Source organism: Rhinopithecus bieti, unplaced genomic scaffold (genome assembly GCF_001698545.2).
Source record: "Rhinopithecus bieti isolate Rb0 unplaced genomic scaffold, ASM169854v2 scaffold_6935, whole genome shotgun sequence".
Classification (NCBI taxonomy): Eukaryota; Metazoa; Chordata; class Mammalia; order Primates; family Cercopithecidae; genus Rhinopithecus; species Rhinopithecus bieti.
In genome coordinates this window covers 450,722-463,721 of record NW_016805255.1, presented here as the reverse complement: position 1 = coordinate 463,721, position 13,000 = coordinate 450,722, and positions in this window count along the sequence as shown.

Below are 13,000 nucleotides of genomic sequence, written 5' to 3'. Positions count from 1 at the left end.
GCTCTTTTTTCTTTTTTTTTTTTTTTTGAGGTGGAGTCTCGCTCTGTCGCCCAGGCTGGAATGCTGTGGCGTGATCTCGGCTCACTGCAACCTCTGCCTCCCGGGTTCACACCATTCTCCTGCCTCAGCCTCCCAAGTAGCTGGGACTACAGGCGCCCGCCACCACGCCTGGCAAATTTTTTGTATTTTTAGTAGAGACGGGGTTTCACCGTGTTAGCCAGGATGGTCTCGATCTCCTGACCCAGTGATCCGCCCGTCTCAGCCTCCCAAAGTGCTGGGATTACAGGCGTGAGCCACTGCGCCCGGCTTATGCACTCTTTTTTTAGTTATCCCCACCTGCCTAGCTCCCTTATCAGGCCAAGACATTTTAACTAAATTATCTGCTTCCCTGACTATTCCTAGGCTACAGCCACACCTCATTGCCACCTTTTCCCCCAGTTCAAAGCCTCCTTCACATCCTCCCCTCGTATCCCCCTACCTTAACCCACAAGTGTAGGACGCCTCTGCTCCCTCCTTGGCGACTGATCAGTCACCCCTTACCATCCCATTAAAACCTAATCACCCTTACCCCGTTCAATGCCAATATCCCATCCCGCAGCACGCTTTAAAAGGATTAAAGCCTGTTATCACTCACCTGCTACAGCATGGCCTTTTAAAGCCTGTAAACTCCCCTTACAAGTCCCCCATTTTACCTGTCCTTAAACCAGACAAGGCTTACAGGTTAGTTCAGGATCTGTGCCTTATCAACCAAATCGTCTTGCCTATCCACCCCGTGGTGCCAAACCCACAAACTCTCCTATCCTCAGTACCTCCCTCCACAACCCATTATTCTGTTCTGGATCTCAAACATACTTACTTTACTATTCCTTTGCACCCTTCATCCCAGCCTCTCTTAGCTTTCACTTGGACTGACCCTGACACCCATCAGGCTCAGCAAATTACCTGGGCTGCACGGCCACAAGGCTTCACAGACAGCTCCCATTACTTCATTCAAGCCCAGATTTCTTCCTCATCTGTTACCTATCTTGGCATAATTCTCATAAAAACGCACGTGCTCTCCCTGCTGATCGTGTCCGGCTAATCTCCCAAACCCCAATCCCTTCTACAAAACAACAACTCCTTTCCTTACTAGGCATGGTTAGTGCCGTCAGAATTCTTACACAAGAGCCAAGACCTGTAGCCTTTCTGTCCAAACAACTTGACCTTACTGTTTTAGCCCAGCCCTCATGTCTGCGTGCGGCGGCTGCCGCTGCTTTAATACTTTTAGAGGCCCTAAAAACCACCAACTATGCTCAACTCATTCTACAGTTCTCATAACTTCCTAAATCTATTTTCTTCCTCCCACCTGACACATATACTTTCTGTTCCCTGGCTCCTTCAGCTATACTCACTCTTCGCTGAGTCTCCCACAATTACCATTGTTCCTGGCCCAGACTTCAATCCGGCCTCCCACATTATTTCTGATACCACACCTGACCCCCATGACTGTATCTCTCTGGTCACCTGACATTCACTCCATTTCCCCATATTCTTTCCTGTTCCTCACCCTGATCATACTTGGCTTATTGACGGCAGTTCCACCAGGCCTAATCGCCACTCACCAGCAAAGGCAGGCTATGCTATAGTATCTTCCACATCTATCATTGAGGCTAGCACTCTGCCCCCCTTCACTACCTCTCAGCAAGGCAAACTAGTTGCCTTAACTCAGGCCCTCACTCTTGCAAAAACGATTACGCATCAATATTTATACTGACTCTAAATATGCCTTCCATATTCTGCACCACCATGCTGATATATGGCTGAAAGAGGTGTCCTCACTACACAGGTGTCCTCCATCATTAATGCCTCTTTAATAAAAATGCTTCTCAAAGCCGCGTTACTGCCGAAGGAAGCTGGAGTCATTCACCGCAAAGGCCATCAAAAGACATCAGATCCCATCGCTCAGGACAACACTTATGCTGATAAGGTAGCTAAAGAAGCAGCCAGCTTCCAACTTCCATCCCTCACGGCAATTTTCCGCCTTCTCATCTAGTCACTCCCACCTGCTCCCCCACTGAAACTTCCACCTATCAATCTCTTCCCACACAAGGGGAATGGTTCTTAGACCAAGGAAAATATCTCCTTCCAGCCTCACAGGCCCATTCTATTCTGCCGACATTTCATAACCTCTTCCATGTAAGTTACAAGCCGCTAGGTCTTCTCTTGAGACCTCTCATTTCCTTTCCATCCTGGAAATATATCTTCAAGAAAATCACTTCTCAGTGTTCCATCTGCTATTCTCCTACCCCTCAAGGATTGTTCAGACCCCCTCCCTTTCCTACACATCAAGCTCAAGGATTTGCCCCTGCCCAGGATGGACAAATTGACTTTACTCACATGCTCTGAGTCAGAAAACTAAAATACCTCTTGATCGGGGTAGACACTTTCACTGGATGGGTAGAGGGTCTGAGAAGACCACCGCAGTCATTTCTTCCCTTCTGTCAGACATAATTCCTCGGTTTGGCCTTCACACCTCTATACAGTCTGATAACAGACTGACCTTTACTAGTCAAATCACCCAAGCAGTTTCTCAGGCTCTTAGTATTCAGTAAAACCTTCGTACCCCTTACGGCCCTCAATCTTCAAGAAAAGTAGAGTAGAGTAATAGTCTTTTAAAAACACACCTCACCAAGCTCAGCCACCAACTTAAAAAGGACTGGAAATACTTTTACCACTTGCCCTCTCAGAATTCAGGCCTGTCCTCGGAATGCTACAGGTTCCAGCCCATTTGAGCTCCTGCGTGGACACTGCTTTTTATTAGGTCCCAGTCTCATTCCAGACACCAGACCAACTTGGACTGCGCCCCAAAAAACTAGTCATCCCTACTGTCTTCTGTCTAGTCATACTCCTATTCACCATTCTCAACTACTCATAAATGCCCTGCTCATGTTTACACTGGCGGTTTACACTGTGTCTCCAAAGCCATCACAGCTGATATCTCGTGGTGCTATCCCCAAACCGCCACTCTTAACTCCCTCTTAAAGTAAATAAATAATCTTTGCTGGCAGGGCTATGCTGAGCCTCCTTGGGCACTCTCTAATTAGATGTCCTAGGTCCTCCCAATTCTTAGTTCTTTAATACCTGTTTTCTCTCCTTCTATTATTCAGACCTTGTGTTTTCCATTTAGTTTTTTAATTCATACAAAACTACATCCAGGCCATCACCAATCATTCTATATGACAAATGCTCCTTCTAATATCCCCACAATATCACCGCTTACCACAAAATCTTCCTTCAGCTTAATCTCTCCCACTCTACGTTCCCACGCCGCCCCTAATCCCACTTGAAGCAGCCCTGAGAAACATCGCCCATTATCTCTCCATGCCACCCCCAAAAAATTTTTTGCCGCCCCTTCAGCACTATTTTATTTTTTCTATTAATATAACAAGACAGGAATGTCAGGCCTCTGAGCCAAAGCTAAGCCATCATATCCCCTGTGACCTGCAGGTACACATCCAGATGGCTGGTTCCTGCCTTAACTGATGACATTACCTTGTGAAATTCCTTTTCCCTGGCTCATCCTGGCTCAAAAGCTCCCCCACTGAGTACCTTGTGACCCCCACCCCTGCCTGCCAGAGAACAACCCCCTTTGAGTGTAATTTTCCTTTGCCTACCCAAATCCTACAAAACGGCCCCACCCCATCTCCCTTCGCTGACTCTCTTTTCAGACTCAGCCTGCTGCCCCCAGGTGATTAAAAAGCTTTATTGCTTTCACAAAGCCTGTTTGGTGGTCCCTTCACATGGACGCGCATGACAGATTACATTTTATTTCCAGCTTTATCTCAACATGAACATGAACTGTACAGTACCTCCAAAACACACCCACCTCTACATGATCTACAGCTTCTATACAAAAGGCACACAAAGACACGAAATGCATTCCTGTTACAATAATATGCTCCCCATACAATCTGCGTGTCGGCGGGACACTACATCTTATTAGTCCATGCCAGGCTTATATTGGTCTGCCACATACTCACGTATATTCAGAGTGGTTAGATATGTTCAGATATTTACAACAACCACGTATCCAGTAATCCATTCGTGGAAAGAGTACCCAGCGATCCAGCGTAAAATTATCATAGATGATTCCAAAACCTTCCCGTAGTGATCCTTGATTTGCTCTTCAGGCATACTCTGCAAACTACATTTCCCACCAAGGGAATAAAACGACTAGAGACAGAGTTCAAAACTCATTGGTAATTTTAGCTAAAGCCATAAACAAGACCACGCTGCTCTGAAAGTCCAACCGACTAAGTCCATTCTTTAGAGTTATGAAGGACAGTCATGTAAGCTTTATTTTCCTCTTAGCCAGCAAAGGGACAGGTCATGCCACAGCAAATACTTCTTTTTTATACCTAGAAAAACACCACAGGGGAACAGGACAGCTTAGGACTATTAGAAAAAGCCCTTGACCTCTAAAGCCGACCCAGCTGGCTTCTGGAACATGCTCCCATTACCTGGAGGCGCTCTAGGCCCTTGTCTTGCAGACGTGTTACGGGAACTAACAGTCATTGCATTTCTCATAATGACCTATAAATGGTCAGCCAGTATCTCCTGTCTAGAGTTTCGGATGCAAATGCACAACATTTACGTCATGCGGTTCAACAACTCGCTTTACAACAGAGAGAAAAACACTGTTAACTCTGGTGTAACGATAGACTGTGTTCAACAGACACTCTTAAACCAGCCTGCACTCTAGAGCAAGCCCTGACTCCACAGCCCCACCCCCAAATAAGCTAATAACCAAGGCCACATCCTACAATTGCTGCTTGCTAACACCCTCTTATGAGACACCCCAGCTCACTGGTGTGGGGGCCCCCCTTGCTGCAGGGAGCAACAAGTCCAGCTGCTTTAACTGCGGGGCATTGCTGCTGCTCTTCTGGGAAAGGCGTTGACAATTTGGGTGTACACATGGCGAAGGGGCACGGATGGTGTGGGCCTGGGTTCCAGTCCTGGCTCTGCCGTTTACTGGTCATGGCCCTTGGGCACACTCTGCCCCTCCAAGAACCTCGGTTTCCCCATACGCAAAACAAACATCCTATCTCAGGAGGATGGTGTGAAGCATGAGGCGGAATAAATAAATGGTAGCACTTCCTATTCTTGTCTGTTGTATTCCAAAGACCTTTCGAGTGTTAAGCCCCTAGAAATGGCAGCTTCCTGATAGGAAGGATGGAACTCATTTGGCAGGGGACAGAAGGCCACCAATCTGGAGGCTCCTGAGCTCCTTGCCACCTCCTGGGGCCCCTCGTCCGACACCCTCATCCATCCCACCCTCACCACTGGGTCCACCACCACCCTGGGATGCCGTTTGCCTCAGCCCCGCCTCTCAGCACACCTGTGGCAGAAACTCCAGGGACAAATTTCTTAGAGGGACTGGATTTGGACCATTCCTCCCAGCCAGATCTTTTGCAGCAGGGAGAGGAGGATGCATCAGATTCCTATGCCCACAAAGCACCACCTCCTTTTCCAGTTAAGCCAGTGTGGGGCTGCACGTTTGCATGCATTCAGGATCCTTCTGCAACTTAATTGCTTTGCCCTCAGTCCCCCTCCCATTTCTCCAGAATGCATGCTCCCAGCAGCTTTCACAGACCTGAACCCTGACAGTGCATTGTCCACCCAGAACTCCAGAGCCAGCAGGGCTTGCCGCTGCCTAGAAAGACCCATTGCCAGCCAGGTGCAGTGGATCACGAGATCAGGAGATCGAGACCATCCTGGCTACCACGGTGAAACCTCACCTCTACTAAAAAATACAAAAAACTAGCCGGGCTAGGTGGCGGGCGCCTGTAGTACCAGCTACTCGGGAGGCTGAGGCAGGAGAATGGCGTGAACCTGGGAGGCGGAGCTTGCAGTGAACCGAAATTGCGCCACTGCACTCCAGCCTGGGTGACAGAGCGAGACTCCATCTCAAATTAAAAAAAAACCTATTGCCATCATCCCCTTGTCCCTGCTCTATAAATTTCCTTTTGGGAAAAGTGCTCCCATCTCCCTCCTTTCCCACACAGACAGCACACTGTGCATGCTATTAGTCAACCCCTTTTGTAAGAAACAGAAGGTGTCACATCCCCTATAAGCAATACTCCCTCTACGAACGCGCTCCCGGACTAAACCATCATGGACCTAAGGAGAGGGTATGAGATCGGGAATCAGCCCCGGGCTCATGGGCTGCCACTGGAGGGGAAGCCTGTGGCTCTGCTTTCAGGAGCAGTGTTATGGGAAGCTATATAGAGACACTAAAATTTGGCCTTACAGTGCTACGGTGCTGTATGTTTTATAAAATTAGAATCCAGTGTCTTTTAGAGGTGGTGTGAACCTTGGAGACTGCGTGCTGGGTAGGCGCTCCACTGAGCACACCCTGAGTGGGAGGGAACCCCGCCCAGCTAGCGTATGGCATTGAACACGGAATGAGGAGATGGCCCAGAACCCACACCAGGCCTCACGCACCAGTCACAGCACAAAGGCCACCAGGGGTCAGTCTAGCAGCATCATACATGCGAAAGACCCTGGTTCTTCTGCCCCATGGAGAACACCCCTGCAGTTCACTATAGTGCCCAGCCCATGGCAGGCCGGGAAGCAGAACTGACTCTTCATGGCCACCAGCCTGTTGCCTCCTCACCTGATGAAAATCAGACCAATACGAAATTCCAGAGAGAAGGAAGAGCCACGACTTCTTAAAAAAACACAATTGAGCTTCTTCTTGATCAAAGAAAACCTGCTTTAAACTTGCCAAGTAGATTAACAGTTTTCAACCATTTATTATAAATCCTGTACCAACACGTCAATTATAAGGAACTGGTTTTCCCCAGCCATGACTGAGCTGGGTTTAGCCCATCATCAACATTGTGAATAAATGTTCCTGATGTTGCCATTGCCCTGTGCTCATAAACTCTCAACAGGTAAGAAACGTGGCCCCAGTTGAGATATTTTACACCACACAGACGTGGAGAGCCCGGCAGAGCAGCCACATGCCTGTCACTCCCTCCTTGTGGATTGGGTACAGACCACCCAGTACTCGGGAAATTTCACTGTCAGTGTCTCCCACACGGGTTTTAAAACCTAGGCGCTTGGCTCCAAGATGCAATACAAGGACTAATAGTCATTAGTTCCTGGCAAGTGTCTGTATTAGAGTTGGCAGACACGTCCTGCCCAGAGCCTTCCACACTACAAAGCAGCCATCTTCACAACAGATGGCTCGGCAACAGCTTTAAAAAAAAAAAAAAAAAAAAAAAAGCCCTCGTGCCAGGACAGGCCAGGTCCAATAGACACTCTTCTGACAGCAGGATTTTTTCACACTGAGACAAAATTCACATCAAATACATGCACTTTAACCATTTTAGAGTATAAAGCTCACTGCTTTTTAGTATATTCACAATGTTGAGCAACCACCACCACTCTCTCATTCCAGAACATTTCATCAACTCTGCCACCTCCCCGATTTCCATGCCCATGGGCAGTCACTACCCACTGTCCTTCCCCCAGCCCCTGGCAACCACTATCTACCTTCTGTCTCTCTGGATTTGCCCATACTGAACACTTCATATAAATAGAATCACACAATATGTGGCTTCTTGTGTCTGGATCTGTCACCTAGGTAATGTCTTTGAGGTTAGTGGCTGCTGCGGCATGCATCAGGACTTCATTCCTTCCTATGGCTGAATAAGGCTTCCTTGTATGTGTATACCCATCTGTCTACTCATCTGGTGATGGATGTTTGAGTTACTTCCACTTTTTGGCTGCTATGAATAATGCCACTGTCTACATAATGCCTTCATGTACAAGTTTTTGTGTGAACATATGTTTTCCATTCTCCTGAGTATTACCTAGGAGTAGAATTGCTGGGTCAGATGGTTCATCTATGTTTAAATTTCTGTTTTTCTTTTTTTTTTGGAGACGGAGTCTCGCTGTGTTGCCCAGGCTGGAGTGCAGTGGCGCGATCTCAGCTCACTGCAAGCTCTGCCTCCTGGGTTCACGCCATTCTCCTGCCTCAGCCTCCCAAGTAGCTGGGACTACAGGTGCCCGCCACCATGCCCAGCTAATTTTTTGTATTTTTAGTAGAGATGGAGTTTCACCGTCTTAGCCAGGATGGTCTCGATCTCCTGACCTCGTGATCCGCCTGCCTCGGCCTCCCAAAGTGGTGGGATTACAGGCATGAGCCACCACACCTGGCCTATCTATGTTTAAATTTCTAAAGAAGTGCCAATGTGTTTTACAAAGCAGCTGCACTTTGTGACACCCCCACCAGCAATGCATGAGTGATCTGATTTCTCCACATCCTCTCCCACACTTGTTTCTGCCCATTTTTCCTTTACCTTTTTTTTTTTTTAAGTACTATCTCATTTGCATTTCCCTAGTGATTCATAATGTTGAGAATCTTTTCCTGCACTCATTAGTCATTGGTATGTCTTAAAGAAATGTTTGTTCATATCCTTTGTCCATTTTTTTACTTAGTCTTTTTATTGTTGATTTACACAAAGGTCTTTACACAGTTTGGATGTTAGATTCTTACCCAATATATGATTTGCAAGTACTCGGCCCATTATGTGAGTTCTCTTTTCAATTTATTGATACACTTTTCTTGTACAAAGAGTTTCAGTTTCATGAAGTCCACCTTCTCTGTTGTTTTCTTTTGTTGCTGGTGCTGTTGTGTCTTTGTGTGTGCTGCTGTAACAAAATGCCTTAGACTGGGACATTCATCAACAACAGAAATGTATTGCTCCCAGCTCTGGAGGCTGGGAAAACCAAGATCAACGCTACTCCTGTCTGGGTGTGTCAGCAGCAAAATCTGCCAAACCCTTCACCTCCTCTGAAAGTTCTGTTCACCTCCTTGCTGAAGTCAAAACACAAAAACACAGGTCTATAAATTGTGGCATAGACAACATTGGGTGTGCTTGAGCAAGAGACCTTTTGCTGTATCTTAATCCTCACTGGACTTACAGAGAGTAACTATATTTTGTGGCAGTGGTGGGCTTTTTAGGCTACTTTTAAAATTGTGGTAAAACATATTTAACAATATTTGTCATTTTAACTCTTTTTAGGTACACGACCCAGTGTCATCAATTACATTCACAGTGTTGTGCAACCATCACCCCATCTATTTCCGAAACTTTTCCATCACCCCCAGTAGAAACTCAGTAAACGTCAATCAATGATTCCTCATTGCCTGCTCCCCCCAGGTCCTGGTATCCTCTATCTGCTTCCTGTCTCTATGAATTTGCCTGTTCTCGATATTTCCTGTAAGTGGAATCATACAATATTTGTCCTTTTGTGTCTAGCTTCTTTCACTAGCATATTTTCAAGGTTCCTCCACGTTGTAGAAGGCAACAGTTTCCCTCGTTTCAGCTGGATAATGTTCCATGGAACGTATACGCCTCATTTTGTTCATCCGTTCATCATTTGATGGACGTCTGGGTTGTTTCAACCTTTTGGCTATCGCGAACGATGCTGCAATGAACATTGGCTTACTATTCTCTGAGACCTTGTTTTCAATTCGTTGGCGTGTATACTTAAAAGTAGAAGTGCCCGGTCGGATGGTCGGCCCGTGTTTAGCCTTGTGGGGAAACATCAAAATGCTTTCCACAGAGGCTGCACCATCTCACATCCCCACCCGCAGCGTACGAGGGTTCCAACTTCGCCACACCTTCAGCAGCTATAGTTACGGTGTGTGCACTGCACACGGCCATCCTAGGAGGTGTGAGGTGTGGCTTGTCACTGCGGTTTTTATTTTCATTTCTCTTATGATTAGTGAGGTTTGCATTTTGTGTGTTTGTTAACCATTTGTATAGCTTCTTTGGAGAAATATCTGTTCGAGTCTTTTGCCCAGTTAATTGAGTTGAATATCTTTTTGTTGTTGGATTGTAGGAATTCTTTGTACATTCTACACATTAAATCCTTATCAGATAAATGATTTGCAAACATTTTTCCCATTCTCTGGGCTACCCTTTGATGATGTCCTTTAATTTAAAAATTAAAAGGTTTTTTGGCCAGGCACAGTGGCTCATGCCTGTAATCCCAGAACTTTGGGAGGTCAAGGCAGGCGGATCACCTGAGGTCAGGAGTTCGAGATCAGCCTGGCCAACATGGTGAAACCCCATCTCTACTAACAATATGAAAATTAGCTGGTCATGGTGATGGGCGTCTGCAATCCCAGCTACTCAGGAGGCTGAGGCAGGAGAATTGCTTGAGCCTGGGAGGTAGAGGTTGCAGTGAGCCGAGATCACACCACTGCACCCCAGCCTGGGGGACAGAGCAAGACTCTGTCTCAAAAAAACAACAAAATAAATAAAATCAAAATAAAATTAAAAGATTTTATATTGGTCAAGTTCAATTTGTCTATTTTTCTTTTATTGCTTGTGCTTTGAGTGTCATACCTGAGAATCCACTGCAAAATCCAAGAACATTTACCCCTTTGTTTTAAGAGTTTTATGGTTTTGGTTCTTATACTTAATATTTAGGTCATTGATCCACTTTGGTTAGTTTTTGTTTATGCGTGAGGTAGAAGTCTTTTTGTTTGTTTTATTTATGGAAATCCTTATGCACCATTTGTTGAAGGGATTATTCTTTCCCCCAGTGAACAGACTTAGCAGCTGTGTCACCTTCCCTGGACCCTTCCGTGTTATTCCCTGTTCTCCTTTTCAGACCATGGAGAAGCTCTCCGCCCTGTGGCCCATGAAACCTTTCAGGAATTTGATAGATCAGCTATCACATTCCCCTGGTCCCATCCCCAGTTTGCTTTCCTCCATGGAAGAAAGAAATATTTAATGAGCAGCTACTAAGTGCTAGACTAATGCATTTTTTCACTTCATATCACTACCCAGAAAAGTAAATACAATTATCATCACCATGTGACAAATGAGAAAAATGAGGCTCCCCAAGGTTAAGTAACCTCCCTGAGGTCACAGAGCCGGACTGCAGAGTCCAGGGCCTTGTCAATATACCGAGTTAACCTGCCAGTTTTGGTTTTTTTCACTCCTTCCACCAGGACAAAATTTTGAGTTTGTTTAGCATGTCTACAGGGTAGATAGAGGCCATTCTCCCAGCTCACTGAGGAAGAAAGTGTCCAGGGAACGCAGAGCTAGCAATGAGTCAGAGCTGAGGGGAGCACCAGGCCGGGGCCTCCTGAGGAGTGGGAGTGGATAGGGTTTCACTGGGTTCAAATTCTCCCTCCTAGCTGTGTGCACTGGGGCAAGTCAGGCCACCTCCCTGAACTTCCCGTGCCTCATCTGTGAAATGTTTACAGATGGTGAAACTGGACTTTCATTCAAGATGGCAAACCAAATACACACAGAAACCATTCTTCAAACACTCAGCAATGACAGGAAAACACCAGGTGCACAAGAGACCACTGCAGAGGTACCCAGAGACAAGGGTTGAAGCCCCCCACCCCCCACCCATTAGGAGGCTAGTACCAACGCAGAGCCCCCGAATGTATGAAGCCAAGAGCACAGGCTCTCACATACGGCCCTGACCAGGTACACATACAAGAAATATTCTGAAGAGACAATGGATTCACAACCACTTCATGAAATTTCCACAAACTCCCCAACTGGAAGAATTTACATCTGAGGAAATAGAGAGTAATAGTGCAACCTTAAAAGGACTTTGCAACAAACATATTGAAAACTCAAACAGAAGAAGAAGGGAGTAACAGCCATAAACAAGCACAGAAGGCTGAGTGCAGTGGCTCATGCCTGTAATCTCAACACTTTGGGAGGCTGAGGCAGGTGAATCACCTGAGGTCAGAAGTTCAAGACCAGCCTGACCAATATGGTGAAACCCCATTCTACTAAAAATACAAAAATTAGCTGGGCATGGTGGTGCGTGTCTGTAATCCCAGCTACCCGGGAGGCTGAGGCAGGAGAATTGCTTGAACCTGGGAGGTGAAGATAGCAGTGAGCCGAGACAGCGCCACTGCACTCCAACCTGGGCAACGAGAGCAAAACTTTATCTCAAAGAAAAAAAATCACAGGAGACTACGAGACAAAAGAAGGCAGATATAAAAAAGAACTGGGAGCTTAGATGTAAAAAGTATCGTTGCTAGAATAAAAACTCCACAGAAGGGAAAGTAGAAAGCCAGAGGTGGGAGGGATTTAACAAGGCCACATGGAATTTTAGTGGCAGCCATAGAGCCAGAACCAAGGCCTAACTCAGGAGTTTGGTTCCGAGGAGGATGAATGTATGTGCTTTCCTCTCCCTTATTTTTCTTTTCCATTTCTCTCACTGAAATATAAGGTTGGTGCTGAGCTGAACACCACAGCCCCTTCCTAGATGAGAAACAGGCTTCCATGCCTTGATTGGGCAGGGCAGGACAAAAGGTTTCACCTCAAGATGGAGAGCTGACAACCTCACCCCCTAGAACGTGAATTAAACAGAACCTTCATGTCTACAGACCAGTTTGTTAAATGAAGCCCAGACAAGCTGCCAGTAGAGTTACCTCTTACATAGTGGCCATGGGGTAGTGACAGTGGCACGCTGGGTTTGTAACTTAAGTCCTCAGAGCCTCGGTTTCCTCAACTGTAAAATGGGCTCCAGAGTCCCCACCCCAGGCAGATGTTTTGAGAATTCAACAGGAAGTTGTGTGTTCGAGGCACACAGCACATCAGAGTTGCCTCCCACAGATACCTTCGTGGGGCTTCACAGCCCTCTAACCTGAGCTCAGAGATGCCCTAGACAAGGACAAAGCTGTGGGCACGGGGGACCCCAGCCTCCAACAGAGAAGAGAGAAATTTGAAACCCTGAAGGGACAAAGGTGATGGAAGCAGAACAGGAAACTGATTCAGCACGTCCTCACCGTGTGGCCACAGGGCAGCCCCCGCCCCTGGCTTTTTGCTCAGAGCAGAGGATGGGGCCTGAGAAGAGGCGAACTCTGTGCTGGGTGAGGACAGCACGAGGTGGCATCTGTCAAGCCGGCGCACATCTGAAAACTGCTCACCTTCGCCACTTACAAGAGAAATGCTAATTTGTC